This window comes from Lepidochelys kempii, chromosome 8 (genome assembly GCF_965140265.1).
Source record: "Lepidochelys kempii isolate rLepKem1 chromosome 8, rLepKem1.hap2, whole genome shotgun sequence".
Classification (NCBI taxonomy): Eukaryota; Metazoa; Chordata; order Testudines; family Cheloniidae; genus Lepidochelys; species Lepidochelys kempii.
The window spans coordinates 12084852-12102112 of NC_133263.1; positions in this window are offsets into that span (position 1 = coordinate 12084852).

Consider the following 17261-nt stretch of genomic DNA (forward strand, 5'->3'; position numbering starts at 1 on the left):
AGAATGATTAAGTGTGGAGTTTCAGGACCTGTGTTGATTGTATATGGGCCTGGTAATACAAGGGACAGAGCACTTTTAATTCCCTTTGATTTCAGTGTGAGTTGAGGGTAGTCAGTACCTTGGAAGAACAGGCTCAGAGTTACCATGTGTCATTTGAGTATATCCAGAGTGGATTAATAGAAGAGAACGAGAGGTGTCCAATAATCCAGTAGGTTCCCTTGTTTTTTTCCTCTGCAGAATCATAGAAATGCAGGGCTGGAAGGGACCTCAAGAGGTCATCTAATTCATCCTCCCCCTACCATGCTGTAGCAGGACCAAGTATACCTAGACCATTCCTGACAGCTGTTTATCTGACCTGTTCTTAATAACCTCCAATGACTGAGAGTCCACTACCTCCCGTAGAAGCCTATTCCAGTGCTTAGACATTCTTATCGTTAGAAAGTTTTTCCTGCTATCTAACCTAAATGCCCCTTACTGCAGAATAAGCCCATTACATCATGTCCTACCATCAGTGGACATGAAGAACAATTGATCACTCTTCTGTTTATGACAGCCCTTAATATATCTGAAGAGTGAAGACACTTATCAAGTCCCCCCTCAGTCTTCTTTTCTCAAGACTAAGTATGCCCAGTTTTAAAATTTCCCAAATCTTCTATCTTTTTTGTTGCTCTTCTCTGGACTATTTCCCATCTGTCCACATCTTTCCTGAAGTATTGCACCCAGAAATGGATGCCTCACCATGCAGAGTAGAGCAGGAAAATTACCTCCCATGTCTTAAACATGACACTCCTGTTACATTTCCCTTGCATTAAGCAGAACATGGAGGCTAAATCAAAACACAGTGAAGTTCTACTAAACAGGCACCTGTTAACTGAAGAAACATGATGAAAGAAAATGTTTCTAAGGGACCAATAAAATATGTAGTAATGTTTTCTCCTCCCAAATCAAAAAATGATACAGCAACAAAAAAGACTAATTAGAGCCATCAACTCATAACAAGGTTAAAAGAGTAATGTTTACATTAATGTCCATTTTTAAAATGTTACAAGTGTGAAGATTCAGGAGAAGCAGTTGTGTTCATTAACTGAAGGGCAAGGGGACACCATTAAAATAAATTATCTTTTCATTCTTTCCTAATCTACTAGATGGCAGTGAGGATTAAAAATATATTAGGGGATTAAAGAGGGAGTTGAAATGTTGGCAGAAATTCAACAAAGCTCTTAAGCACATGCTTAAGTGTAAGTAGATACTTAAGTTCCTTCTTAGTCAGCAAAGCATGTGTGGGCTCCTCATTGAGGTCAGTGTTAAAAACATGCTTAAAATGAAGTGTCTGCTCCAGTGCCTTGTTGAATCAGGGCCATAGTTTCTAACAGTCAGTATCCAGATTATTGGGGATAAACCTGATACAGCTGTTTCTCGTAGAGAAGGTTTATGAAATGGCTGCAGTGCACTGTGGTACTTGTGTAAAATGCACACCCCTTTTTGCCACCTGTGTTATCTAAACGTAATTCTATGAAGGCTTTAAAAGAAATAAAAAGGTTACAAAACAAAAAGGGTTTCACTGAATAGACAGGCCATCAGAATTCCTCTTGATAAAAACGGAGATATTACTCATGTTACGCTACAGCAGTTTACTGTTACATAGCTGAATAAGCCATCAAATGGTAGAAGAGACGTCTTGCTGAACTGAAAACAGCTTGTGATTTAGATTTTATAAAATACTGTGTCTACTTATTCTACCTGGAATAAACAACAGTGGAATATGGGTCTTCTGATTAAACTTAGATAAAAACATGCACTTGAAAAGCTATCAGTGCATTGTAAAAGGTGGCTAGTACATAAAGAACAACATCATGCGTCACGGACCATCTTTTTTATGCCACTTTATGTAAGCACATGGTATTTTATTTTCCAATAGAAACAATTAAGTTGGCTGCTACCTTTGGTTTACAGTTATACCTGTCCCTGTCCTCCTTGAAGTCATGAGTTTTTAACCCTCCATGACCAAAGTTCTACAACATGCAGATATTCCTAGTACAGTCTCTTTAGGCTCCAGCATGGCACCTATTCTATTCAAATAGCATTATGTGCTTTGACACGGTATTTACTGCTGGGCAGGTGACACTTAGATTTATGCTCTTCCTCAGACGTGGCAGTTTCTCTACAGCCTAGGATCCTGCTGGAGATTTAGTCTAGAATGGCAAGAAAGAGCAAAGGCTCTCCAAGTAGGTCCTCAGCATGGTTTGAGTGGTAAATATTTAACAAGGAGAACTCCCTATCCTCTCCTGGTACATATTAAACTAGTACATTTAGTTTAACAAGGGAAACAGTTTCTCCAAGCTCCCACTCCATTTGAGCCCTGGACTCCTATAAAAAACTAAGAAAGGTAGGCTTCCTGGGGTTTTGCAATTCACTGGGACCAAACAAGAGATGGCTCTGAGCCATGAACTTGGAATCTGGAGTCAATGGGATCTTCCCAAGGCTTGGCAATGCTTGGGTTTGGGGGTCTGGGATAGTCCCATGTCTATATCAAATGTATCCCAGCAAAATCTGAAGGAGAGGTGATTTCTGATCCCAAGCTTCCCCACCCCACCCCAGAATATCATTACTGCTCCCAGATGGTTTTCTATCACCTTAGACATATTGTCCAGCACAGATTCCACCCAGTTCCTCAAGTCCACTCCCCAGTTTCCTGGTTCTTTTGGAATGGGGTCCAGACTCCTTGCCCTCCCCTTCGAGGCTCTCCTCAAATTTGCCTCTGCCAATGTCTCAGTACATTCCTCTTTGTGCTCTCTCCCCAGGGCCAGCTCTTCTCTTCTGAAGACTCCCTTCATCTCCTCGGACGTATGCAACTCCTCACCTTTTATTGCCCTACCCCCCTGGAACACTCTCCCTACTGCTGCAGTCCAAGCAACCTCACTCACCTTTTCCCAGACTCACTCCTTTTGAGCGGCTTTCACCTGCTAAAGCACCAGCTGGATGGGCTTGAACTCCGTGCCACTGCTCTGCCAGCCAAGCCTACATTCCTCTCAAAGAAAACACTGTCACCAAAAACACATGACCAACAAAGACAGCCTATACCTGGCCTTGCAAAGCCAACAGCTCCCAGCAGCTGTTTTCAACCCCCACTCCCACCCATTGTGACTGTCATCTGTCGCTGAGTTTTGTGTCCAGTTTGAATTGTCTGTTCCTCCAGGCAGGGTCCCATTTTGCTATTTGTCTATATAGCACCGCGCACTCCAATGACACTGACTATATACTTAAAATAACAATCTCCCTTACCCAGGCAGATGATGCTGTGACCTTTGTCTGTCCAGGTTCTGTTTCTGTGCCACGCTTCACACATTGCATGGAAAATAAGATGCATCCCTTTTCCACCTCTTGAGCTGAACTCATTTGTGCTTTAAGCCAAGGTTCAAGAAATAGCCATTTCAGAAGGCCCCAGGATATACCTGGCCAATGTTCCCTCTAATTTTTGACAGGCTGTGTGAGCAAAAAATTTCTTCTGTGCAAATTTTTGAAGCAGAGCTCAAATTTGTGCTCCATGAGGCAAATGCGCCCAAGCAAGTAAAATGCTTATACATTATACATTATCCCTTTTCCCCCCCTTGCCAGCTAGTAAAATCTGGCTGTGTTGATAGATGGCGGGTGAACAATGTCAAAAGTCGTTCGTAAATGATATTTCGGCCTGGCTCCAATGTAGAATTTCATTTTTTGCGCGTGCGGGGTTTCGCCGTGCGCTCAGGGTTTAGGATCTGTGTGCGCGCACATACGCACAGCTTAGCGGGAACAGTGTACCTGGCTCCCCAATTAGTATTATTATTGTTGATTTGTATTACTGTCCTGCCTAGGACCCTTCATCATCATCATGAACCAGGACCCCACTGGGCTAGGCGCTGCACACAGAACAAAAAGACAGACCCTGTCCCAGAGAGCTAATCTTGCTGCTGCCTCCCTCTGGACAACACCTCCCCACCAAATAAATATTCCAAATTCCTCCAGATCACTCCTATCTCTCACCCCAATACCACACCATTTCCCTTCCCAGCCAGTCCCTCTCCCCTTCTCTCCTTCCTTCAAGCAACCCTTCTATGGGCCAAATCATTCCTTAGCAAAACTCCAATGACTTAACACCCATTCACCATAATAGGAATGGCTGTTTAAAATGTATATTATAGGCTGTAACTGCAAAGGCATCCAAAGACTACTGCTCTTACACCTTCCTCTGAAGCACTTGCTGCTGGCCACCATCAGAGAAAGGATGCTTGCTAGAAGACTATGTGTCTGACTCCAGTCTGGAATTCCCTGTGCTCCTGTAATCCCAGCCAGCATTGAGATACTAAAGTGGTAGGTTTCTTAGGTTAAGCATGTTAGATAGAACCTACCCCACATATCCACAAGGAGCATAACAAATACCCTTGTGGTGGCTTGCTGCTGTAACCACACATAGGCTATAGAGGTGTGGGCCAGAGATTCTGGCCTGGTACTGGAAGACAGGGACCAAGGTTCTGTTCCTGGTTCTGTTACTTACTTGCTCTTGGGCAAGTCACTTAACCATACAATATCTCGGTCTCCCCACTTGTGGGGATAATGATACTTCCCCAGCTTTGTAGCCCCTTCGGAGGTGGTCAGATGAAAAGTGCTAAATATGATTCATTAGTATTATGAATGAAGATCCACATTCTGACCTTCAGAAACACCATCGCGCTTTCTGCCCTGCCACCCTTATGCAAGGGAAGAGCTTCCCATGAAAATCTGCAAAGCTACTTCATTGTCCTCCTCTATCCCTCCTTAAAACCCATCTCTGCCATAATGCCTGCAACCAAACCCAACCCTGGTGTGCAGTGACCACTGTTCTTCATGCTGATCATAATCATCTCACTGCCAACTTGCTGTATCCTCCAATTGTTTCTTGTCTTACATTTCAGCTCTAGGATCTTTGGAGAAGGGGCAGTCCTTTGATTTAATATGGGCATACAGCACCCCCGCTCAATGGGGCTGCAGCCTCTAGGACTACTGTAATACACATGGTGATCATCATCATCTCACACAGGCAAATTCCCTTGCAGAAGAAGAAAAGCACAATGTAAGCATAAGTGGTCTCTGCTTGGCATGAATGCAAAGTCCCTGAACAAATCTGTTACCCTGAGTCCCTTCAGCTCAGCTCTTGGTCTGTAACATTTGATTTAGTTGGGGTTGGTCCTGCTTTGAGCGGGGGTTGGACTAGATGACCTCCTGAGGTCTCTTCCAACCCTAAGCTTCTATGATTCCCTCATTGACCTGAATGCTCTGTCCTCCAGTCCCATCCAGTCTTGCTTTCCAGAGCCATCTGCACCCCTCCCTGCAGACTGGGTGATTGGGATGATGATCAGCCAGTGAAACACCTTCTTTGCAAGTTGCAGCTCTGCCTATAACAACGCCCCAGGTGGGTTTAATGATTCGCTGTACATGTTACTACGGCCTGGGATTCACCCGTCTCACCTACTGTTGCTCATTAATTGTGTTGCTGATTTTACTGTCTGTGGATCACCATTACTTGGAACAGATTAACTGTAAGACTGTCTTCCTCACTGGCAAGCCTCTTGTTTTTACCCAGCAGGTTGCTAGTTCATTTTGCTACCACCTCTGCTTATTTCCCTCCAGGCTGCTGACTCCTAACTCACACGCACTCATAGATTCACCTGTAAAACTTAGAAGTCAACAGCTATTGCCCAGACTCCCTTAGGCAAGATCTGGCAATGTTGGCATCATCTCTGAAGGCTGTAGCCAGGAAGACTCACTCCAGGATCATCTCTCTCTCCTTCTCATTTTTCAGACTGGCCCCAAAAGAAATAAATATCATTTAAAGCAATTCTCAACTTTGCACTGATTTGTAGGAGTCATCAATGATGCCAGCACATTCCCTCTGACTCTTCCCCTCTGATTCCTGGCCTGAAGGTCATGGTCTAATGATTCTGAAACCGCCTTCTGAAAAGCCAGTCACCCTGGCAACGCAACAAAACTCTCCAGGAAACTTTCTCCAGCCCAACTTGCCCCAGCTTTCTCTGCCATGACAGCTGGGAGTTTCGGTCCCAGAGGTAGCCAGTGGGAAATACCCAATGTTCCCACAACTGATACATGTATTTGTACAGGGAACTAGGCAAATTGGGGATGGAACATAAGAATGGCCCTACTAGGTCAAACCAAAGGTCCATCTAGCCCAGTCTTCCAACCGTGGCCCATGCCAGGTGCCCCAGAGGGAATGAACAGAACAGGTAATCACCAAGTGATCCATCCCCTGTCTCTCATTCCCAGCTTCTGGCAGACAGAGGCTAGGGACACCATTCCTGCCCATCCTGGCTAATAGCCATTGATGGACCTATCCTCCATGAATTTATCTAGTTCTTTTTTGAACCCAGTTATGGTCTTGGCCTTCACAACATCCTCTGTTCCCTGTGTAAAGAAATACTTCCTTTTATTTGTTTCAAACCTGCTGCCTATTAATTTCATTTGGTGACCCCTAGTTCTAGTGTTCTGAGAAGTAGTAAACAACACTTCCTTATCTACTTTCTCCACACCGGTCATGATTTTATAGACCTCAATCATATCTCCCCTTAGCCATCTCTTTTCCAAGCTGAAAAGTCCCAGTCTTATTAATCTCTCCTTGTACGGAAGCCATTCCATACCCCTAAATGGAAGATTCTTGCTGTACAGAAGTGAGTTCTTTGTTACCTCAGAATATCTCCTACCCCACAACACATGCTACTGGAGCAATAAATGTCACACTTGCATTTCACTCAATCCCTCACTGAGGTGGGATGCGTCTCCAGGGTGCCTGGAGAAGGCAGGTTGGGCAGAACTTTGAGCGAACCCTGCTGAGATATAACAATTCCCAGAGAGCGGAAAGGTACCTGGGCTCCAGCAGAAAGCCCATGAGCCTCACCACTGGAGAGGCTTCCCTATTACCCCCCAAAATTTGATTCTGTGTCCACCGCTTCTTCCCAGCACCCCCTAATTCTTTCCCAGTAGGATGATTTTTCTCTCAAACCCTGAACCCAGTGAAAAACCAGGAAAGTATTTGCCTTTAAGGTGAACCACAAAGACCTCTTTCAGAGTTGCATTCTCAAAAGAATTCTGGTTTGTCCTCAGAACGTTGTTGTATTATTGTAACACTTAATAAACTTCCATCTCAAAGAGAACGGAGAGAAATATGGGACATTTGCAAATAGATTTCCTTCCCAGCACCACTTAAAACAGCTGAAAATCAGTTTCTCTTGCACACATCTGTCAAAGGCTGGCTTTCTCTTCCACAGCAGCTGATAACATTGCTAGCACATGCCTAAAGATAGGCCAAATGCTTTCCCCACCCCACTTTTTTTTTTTTTTTTTTTTTGTGGTTATGAGCCCAACAAGTTTCTTCGAAGAAACACAGAATCCTGAAGTCAGCACTTGGCAACAGAGTAAATAAGAAACAGATTTCCCACTATTCTGTTTTACCAGTCACTTCTTTGTACTGCCGAAGCATAGATGCGCGCGACCTGATTTTTAATGGGGCTTCAGCTTGGCTTGCTCATTTTACGCCCACAAGTAAGCATGCTTCAATCTAAATATCTGATTACAGGTGCAATGCGCTCGTTAAATATCTCCAGGACCTGCATCATTGGCATGGGCAGCTAATCATGCCCACAAAATGGTACCTGCAGTTATTTACAGGTGCCAAAATTGAGCGTAAAATGGAAGGCTTGAGGGACAGGATGCGGACATCGCGATTAATATGTTTATTGCCTTTTAGAACAACAAATGAAATAGTGAAAAGTACAAGAAGGCGAATGACTCACCGCTTGTATATGTTTCTGAGTATGGCACACTTCCCAGGAGCACCAACAGAATTATGCCATTTTACAACTTGTCAAAGCTGCAAGAACAGACAATGCAAAACCAAGGGATGGGTACGGGTAATCAGACAAGAAAAGACCTGCATAAATAGAAGAGGGAAGGTGGGGACCAAGGAGGGGAGGGGAAAGGAGGCAGGAGTTCGCTGGAATAGGGGTCTGGCATTCTTTGAGCAGCCCCATGCTTTTTTATGCAAATGTATCTAGAAATAGGGTCCACATGTCTTCACATTCTGATCTCGACAGTGATAAGCTATCCTTTCTGTGGCTGTTAATGGAGACAGGTCTGAATACCACTGCTCTATTCTGAGCATAATAAGACTAGCTTTAAAAATTAGGCTTATGGGGCAAATTCTGTCCCACAAAGGTAGGCAAATGAAACTCCTGCTAAAAACCCTGGTTGCCTCTATGGGCTGAATTTGGTCCAGATTCTGTTTTGGGATTTGAAACCATTTGGGCTTGGCTTGACTGATTAAAACCTTCCCCTTGTGCTCATAAGAGCATCATCAGGTGAGACAACCCAGAGGTACATAACCCCAGCTTCTCACCCCGTTGGGCTGTGTGGGGGTGTCCAGGAGGAGGCCACACCCAGTGCTGGGAAATTGTGTTCTCGTCATTGCTGCAGCAAAGGAAAAGGCCATTCTCTGCAAAGCTTTCACATTCACCAAACCACTCACATCTGCAAACCTTTAGATCAGGTTTCAGAACTATGGGGCTGATTCGTCTCTCCCACCAGCTTAGACAACAACTTCATGGCATCCAGTGGCCTTATTCCTGATTTACATGGGAGCAAGTGAAAGGTGAATCAGACCCTTTGCCTTTTAACCAGGCTGTTCAACCCTATTAGCTTACACACTCCATTTGTTCTGCTGGTAACCATTATTGTCCCTTTTTATCTCCTTCCAGCAGGGTGCGTCTTGTAAATCAGAGATGCTCCCTGCTGACATTGCAACTTCCCTTTTCATATTGCCTGCAGCTGATGCTATCAGTAGCACTTTCAAAAATAGTTCAGTGTCTCAGACTGTTTACATGATAAAGAACTTTATTAACAAGACTGTAGCACGTCTTAGTTTGAAAGGTCTTCGACCTAAAGATTACAGCCTGTACTGCAAGGGAGGCTGGACTAGATGATCTGACGGGTCTTTGCCATGGCTAATTTTGGTGATGGATCTGGTGTCTCTTTCGAAAAATGTTCTCCTGGCCTTTCTTTTCATGAGCAAATTTTCTTCTTTCAATGCTCTCTTTCTATCACTGCAGTCCATATATAATGTGTTCTTTTATCAGGTCAGATTAGTAATATACCGCAATTAGATCCAACCATCGCACTAATAAAGTTGACCATCCTCTAACATCAACATGATTTTAGTCCTTTTTGTATTGCAATCTGCGTCAGGGTGAACTTGCAGAGTAGACAAGTACAATGAGTGTTTGTGGTCATTGCAGTATTAGTGTTGTGATTTGTACCACCTTGTACTGTGATTTCAGTGGGTCTCAGCTGCTCAGCAAGGCTAGATGTGGTTAGGGTTTTGATTGGAGACCTCCAAGGAAAACCCAAGATGCTTCAAGAACAGGTACTGGGGATTCAGCAGGTATCACCTGTCATTTTATTTTACCTATAGTCTAATAAACTCTTGCAGCCACACTCCACGACTTCAAATTCCCCTCCCCAAGCAGAGATACACAGGATCAGAAATATTGAGACATGGTGAGGCTGCTGGGTGCTAAGCACTTGAAACACTGGACACTTCAGTTAGGTGCCTAAAGGGGAGTGGAATTCTTTTCAAAATCTGGCCCCTTACACTTGGCTCCCAAGTGGTCACTGTGCCTTAGGGGTCATTTTATTATTAATTATTATTATTTTTTGCAGGCAATTCACTATCCAATTTATGTGCACAGAAGCAAAGCTGAGTTTCTGTGCCTACAGAACCCTAGGTGGGAAAAACTGCACATGCGAAAGCATGGATCTGCAAAGGAGAGATGCTGTTTTGGAGGGCAGGTTGAGGCATCTCTGAAAATCTGTCCCATGCTGAGGGCTTTTTCTTTTTTTTGGGGGGGGGGGGAGGTGAGGAAGGTGGGATGTATATGTATATGTAATGTATAGGTATATGTATAAAATAAAAGAGAAGTTTGGAGGGAGGAGGGTGTTGTGTGAAAAGAAGAAAACTCTATTGGATTATATGACAAATCACCATCACCTGGCTTAGTAACTTAGGCAGTAATTAAGAGCAGTTTTATAGGTACAAGATCCTGCTGGGCAATAGACTAGTAAAACTCTGTTTGAGTCTTCTGATCGAGGTGTGCAAGGATGCTTGTAGCAGGTGGCCGGACAACGGTGGTGCATGTTAATACCTGCTGAATGTGCCATTTGAATACGTTCATCTTCACTTCCTCCTTTAGTTAAAAAAAAAATCAAGAAGTTTTCATGGTATAATTGTTTATTACCTAGGGCCCAATTCTCCTCTCATGCACACCAGTGTAACTCCATTGGCTTTGGTCAAGTAAAGTTGGATTGACATGAGTGCAAGCAAAAGGAGCATCAGGCTCCTAAACACCTCGACCAAGAGTTGCAAAACTGACTAGTGATTTCTAAAATAGTTGCTGCCACTCAAGAAATAGAGCTTGGAGTCACTGTGGATAGCTCTCTGAAAACCTCCACTCAGTGTGCAGCGGCAGTCAAAAAAGTGAACAGAATGTCGGGAATCATCAAGAAAGGGATAGATAATAAGACAGAAAATATCAGATTGCCTCTATATAAATCCATGGTACGCCCACATCTTGAATACTCCATGTAGATCTGGTCGCCCCATCTCAAAAAAGATATATTGGAATTGGAAAAGGTATAGAAAAGGCAATAAAAATTATTAGAGGTATGGAACAGCTTCCATATGAGGAGAGATTAATAAGCCTGGAACTTTTCAGCTTGGAAAAGAGATGACTAAGGGGGGATATAATAGAGGTCTATAAAATCATGAGTGGTGTGGAGAAAGTAAATAAGGAAGTGTTATTTAGTCCTTCTCATAAGACAAAAACTAGGGGTCAGAAAATGAAATTAATAGGCAGCAGGTTTAAAACAAACAAAAAGGAAGTATTTCTTCACACAACGCACGGTCAACCTGTGGAACTCCTTGCCAGAGGATGTTGTGAAGGCCAAGACACTAACAGAGTTTAAAAAAAAGAACTAGGTAAGTTCATGGAGGAAAGGTCCATCAATGGCTATTAGCCAGGATTGGCAGGGATGGTGTCCCTAGCCTGTGTTTGCCAGAAGCTGAGACTGGGCGACAGCGGATGGATCACTTGATGATACCTGTTCTGTATATTCCCTCTGGAGCACCTGGCATTGGTCAGTGTTGGCAGACAGGATACTGAGCTAGATGGACCTTTGGTTCTGACTCAGTATGGCCGTTCTTATGTTCAGGCATCCTTCTTAGGGCAGGAGCTCAGGTGTCAGGTTAGGTGCCCAAAACATGAGGGCCTCAAAACGCCAGTCAGTTTTGAAAATCTAGTCCTTAATTTTTAATAACTTTTGTGTTAATGAAGCAAGCAGGGTGCAGGATGTGTTATCCTAATATAAAAGTCAGGTATATATAACACTCATCCTGCTGTATTAGTCCATATCTCTCAATGCAACACTTGGTTAAACAGTCCTGGGTGCTCCCTAATTAGTCTTATGTTCACAGGACAGGGCAATAATTGTAACATGCCAGTTTAAGTATTAATAATAGCCATGCTGAACCATACAAGCTCCCAATGCTATGTAAACAGAAAAGAATTAAAATGGTTTTTCCATCACTGTTTAAATTCAATGATGTTTTTCTAAACATCCGAGGTACAGAGAGGGAGTGAGAGCCTGAAATGACTGCCTGGAAAAGGGCCATATCTAAGTGAGTACTTTATATTTCACTCTCAAGATGGTCAGATGTGTGGTTTAAGAGGCTTTGAACACAAACAGTATCAGTTAGTTACACTCTGTTTTGACCTTCAGTGAGAGTTTGAGACATAAATAGCTTTCGTTTAAACTGAGTTTAATGTAACTGGGTTTACAGGTTCACAGATGATTTTAACATTTGTCAGAAATGTTTTATATTTAGCAAGGCAGCGTGGTTTAATGGGTAGAGCGCAGGAACTCATTTTTATCCATGCTTTACCACAGACCTATTGCGTAGCCTTTGGCAAGGCATTTATCTACAAAATGGAACTTGCTTGCGGGCTTCACAGAGTGAAGCTGGAATCAATTAATATCTGTACTGTGCTTTGAAGATGCAAAAAACACTACATAAATGCTAAGTGTCAGCTCCTGAGTACAAGGGGCCTCACTCTCCTCCCCCTTAGACTGATTTTACAATGGTGTAATTCCACTGACTTCCATAGGGCAATTCCCAATTTACACCAATCTAAGGCAGGGGGAAACAATCACAATTTTTAATAATTTACATCACTAACATTTAGATAATGTTTGAAGACCTCTCCAGTGAGCATATTCCATTTGTTCTCTGTATACTTAATATCGCTACCTAAGTTTCTTTAGCTCAAAGCTGAGTGACAAATCATGCTGTGTTAGGGCGAGAGACAGGCCCACATTTGGATCCCAATTTTGAACACTTGCATCAAGGTTTCATTTGGGGTCCATCTTCTGAGAGAAATAATTTTGTTTAAAATTTCAAAATTCTTTCCCTTTTGCCCTTCAAGACATGGTTCCAGAAGAAGAGCAAAACTGTCAACTTCCAGTGAAGTCACCAGCGTTTTGTCTGCATTGCAGAAATATGAGATCAGACCATGGACAGATGCCATTAGTTGACACTCCATGAATTATGGGTTCCAAAGCAGTTTTAAAAGAGGCTGATAACATAGCCCCTTTCAACCAGAGCAGCAAACCAATATTTGGGGCCTTGCCAGGTTGTTACTGTTAAGAGATTAAGTTGACTGTATGAGTCAGGTATTTCTTTAGTGCAATCCTGTTTATTTACAGAGAATTTACACAAAATCCTCTTTCTCTGAACTCAGTAGAAACAAACAGGCAGTTCCCTTGTTGAGAAATCCAAAAAATCTATTGCCTTTCTAGCCAGCCGTGTTCCTAAAAAAAGCTCTGTCCGTTGGCTTCCTCCCACCACTACTTCTCTTGCTCTCTGAAGGCTTTCTCCTCACTTTTTGCCACACACAAATATAGCAGCAACCAATCAATACCCAGGAAAACCCTTCAGCCCATATGGTTTAGCTTCTGCTCAGGCCTTGCCATGCGGGCCAATACCCTGGGCATTGGCTTCTCTTGTTTCAGCTCTCACTACTCAACGTGGCATTTAATTGCTCCTTCCATTTCACTTCCGTGAAGGGTAATTAGTACACCCATCAACTTTAATCATGTCTGTTACTGGGCTATAGACCAAAGACATGTTTGATGGCAGTCATTAACACTTTCCAGCATAACAATCAAATGAGAGAGTAGAGAGAGTGTGACTTTACCCTCCTCCAATATATACAACACATGGATTATTTTTAAAGAATATGATTTATTATATACCTAGTCTCAGTCCTATAATCCTCATTCACATGGCTTGGGAAACAGAATCAGATGTATTAAGACACACACATCATTACAGTGTGGGTGTTCTGGCTTGTTATATGCTCAAGAAGTGGTTAAGGAGGGTATGTACTGAAGACTACTTAAAAAAGCCCCATAAATAGCTGCATATTGTGGAGTTGCCTAATAACATGTGCAGAGCTTTGGAAAGAACCAAAAGCACAACTGTGAGTCTGGTTACTCCTTCTGTGACAAAACACCCCTTTCTTTTCACCCGTAGAAGGACTGATCATATGTTCACAGCTGGAATTTCTGAGCAGCTGTCCTGTAAAAATAAATTCCAAACAGCACAAAGAGGAAAAACCAGACACAATCCAGCTACTCTTTGTCACCGATTTCCTCCCTCCCCCAGTCATACCTCTTTGGAACGTTTTCCTCATGCTTTTACTCCCCCCCCCCCAAAAAAAAAGCAGAACTATTCAGAAAGTTGACTGACAACTGTTCCTGACCAGAGAAGGACCAGGCCTCTGAACCTGGGCTGTGTCTGAGAGCTTCACACAGCACAGCTCAGGGAGATGTAGGAGGCAAAGATGGCTTTACTTTGCAGCATCGGCTGGTTGCCCCTAAGGGCCATTTTAGCAGCCAGAGATCAACTGTGTGAAGGTGCCCCCACCCATGTGTCCTTTCTCCCAGCCTCATGCCCTACACTCAGGATCAGGAGTGGAGCAGTTTAGGGAGCAGCTGTGCTGTCTTTACCTCATCAAGGATTTCCCCAAAGGAATCTCAAGGATCCAGATGCACTGGCCTCCTGGCTGCTTTCCATCATCAGAGCAGCCCAAAGCAGCCACAGCAAGGGCAGGATTTGGTCCAATATATATATTTGACCCTCTCTCACTGTGCTTCGGCATCTCTGGCTTCACTTGCAGCCATATCTAGAAAGGGCAAAGGTATGTGAAAATAGAAAATAACATGAGAGAAAAACCAATTATCGGCAGCTCACTGCAGGCGTGGGTCAAGGCTCAGGCGAAGGTCTGGGCTGGTGTCATTTTTAGCTGACTCAAAGTCACCCAGCACCAGCAGCTTGAAAATATAGACCCTGGTCTTCAACCCCCAACTTCTAAAACCCCTGTGCACATGCAAAACCGTGCATGGAATGACTTCACTTGCAAGCGTGAGGGGGGCTGTGCACGTGCAAATCAGGCAGGGAGGCACCAAGAGGACCCCAAGGCTGGGTCCTCCCCAAAGAAATTCAGACGCAGTTCAGGCAAGACTTCTCCCCTAGCCAGCAGCTTACACAGGGGGCATCCAGCACCCTGCTCTAGGAGGCAGGGGTGTCACACAGATGGCTCACAGAGTGCCCTGCCAACAACTACCTCCCTGTAATTCATCAGGCAGCCTGAAACCATCACCCTCATCAGCCCCTTCACAAACTCCCCTCTAGCTTCCTTCTCCCCCATCTGCCACTGTAGCATTGCCATGCACAAAAACACCTTTCTACTTTCAGGCTGGGTTGAGGCCAGCTCCACATTGGTTCCATAAAGAGTCGATCCCAGGAGGTTATAACCTGTTTCCCTCGGTGTGGGGTGCACAAGCCCATATACACACTCGAAACCAGACGCACAACATACCCCGACACATAAAGAGGCAGATTCCTGCACACGAGCGCATAACTGGTGGAAAACAGCAGGCCAGCCTCCTTTAACCAGGGTTGCCCAGAGGATTCAGGAGGCCTGGGGTCTTCAGCGGTGAGGGTCCTTCCACTTCGGGTGCGTTTGGCAGCACTGAAGGACCCGCCGCCAAAGTGCCACCGAACTTGCCCCCTCCCCCCCTTGGGCAGCCCTGCCTTTAACAGATGTCTATCTGGTTGCCAAGGTAAATACTTGTCTCACTGCACCTACTTTGGAGGGCAGCTAATAAGTGACAACCACTGATGATTTGCCAATAAACAGCTCCTATCTGAGGGATCTGTTTTCATGATCAAGTCACAGGTGGTGCCAGCAGAGTATTTTATAGTTTGTACATTTTTTATGGTGCTCATCTATCTATCATACTTATATAAGGCCAACAGGCCTGTAGCATAGCTGAGAGCATCGCAATCTTTAACACACACCACCTCTGCGAAGTACCATTACCCCATTTTACAGAGGGGAACTGAGAGCTACAATGACTTACCCAATGTCACACAGGAAGCCCACGATAGAACAGGGAATTGCATCCAGGTCTCCAAAGTCCCAGAATAGCAGCCTACTCATTGGATCATCCTTCCTCCCTAGAGTACACAACCATCCCTCATTCCCATAGCATGTGAGCACCTGTGTCGCAAAGTCAGATATTACAGGTGCTCAGACATTAAGGTACTGAGAGAGCTAGAGAGATGCGGTATGTCTACATTGCAATTAAATGCCCACGGCTGTCCTGTGTCAGCTGATTTGAGCTCGTGGGGTGCAGGGCTGTAAAACTGCTGTGGAAACATTTGGGCTCAGGCTAGAGCCTGGGCTCTGGGACCCGACCCGACTCTCCCCCTGGCGAGGTGTGGGTGTTTAACTGCAATGTAAACATAACCATAGAGACCTTTCAAAGCTGCATTATCTTCGGTGTACAAACAATACCACATGTACCTTTAGAAATGTGAAAATGCTGCATGTTACGGGAGTTTATCGCCATCCAAATAAAATCCATTCTATCAGCAGCACGAGGCGATTTCCCCACAGGCCCATCCAATTCTTAGTTGTTTGTGACACGGTTTGACAGATTTGTAATTCCTAAATTAAGCATTTTGCCCTTCCCTAATTTGGGGTTGTTGTTTTAAATGTGACTGCAGAAATATTTGCAACAATGTATCAGGGTAATCTGCTGGCGGGCCGCGAGACATTTTGTTTACATTGACCATCCGCATGCCCGGCCCCCCGCAGCTCCCAGTGGCCGCGGTTTGCCCAGCCAATGGGAGCTGCAGGAAGTGATGACCAGCACATCGCTGCAGCCCGCGCCACTTCCCACAGCTCCCATTGGCCGGGAATGGTGAACTGCGGCCACTGGGAGCTGCAGGGGGGCTATGTAGATAAATTCAAATAAGCAAACCTCATTTAACTCCAGGTCATAATCAATATTAATTTTTAAGACAATTTCTAGAATCCATATTTGCCTCCTTCCATTTGACTGCATCTGAGCAGTGAGCACAAGGGCAGAAGTACACTTGGAATCCAATCTCAAGGCAGGATGACATTTTTGCCTTACCCAATTTTCTCTTATCTGCCTGGGCACAACTGAACTGTGTGTCTTCAAGAGACACCTTCACAACCTAAGCCTGCAACTGACCCAGGGGGACGGACCCGTATGTCCATGTAAAGCTCCAGGCACAAGAACATGGGTCCACTTGCATGGATCTAATAATTGCAGGGCCTAATATAACTGACACAGCTAGATGAGTGCATTTCTCCACCACCACCCCCTCCAAATTTACACCTGAAATTGTCAATTTCATTGGAAATTCAGCTCAGCTTTGCTTTGCACTGTACACAGACTTCATTGGTGCACCGGGACGAATTCCACCGTAGACCCTAACGTGCAGCTCAGTGCACACAGAAAGATCCCTGTGCCCACAGAGCCCCATTGAAGTCAGTGGGAATCCACTCATGCACAACGCATTGCTGGATCAGGCCCAAGTTAGTTAATGCTATTCGAGTAGTTCTCTCTCTCCCTCTATCACCACCAAATCACATTCGCTATTTTATTTTACACACTTACTATGGTATACGTGCGGTGACAAGATTACCAGCCCCTGGATGGAAATTGGGTTTTTAATAAAAAGTTTAAATAATTATATTTCAAACCACAAGAAATCCAGCTGAAGACCGGGTGTGAAAAATGGCCATGAT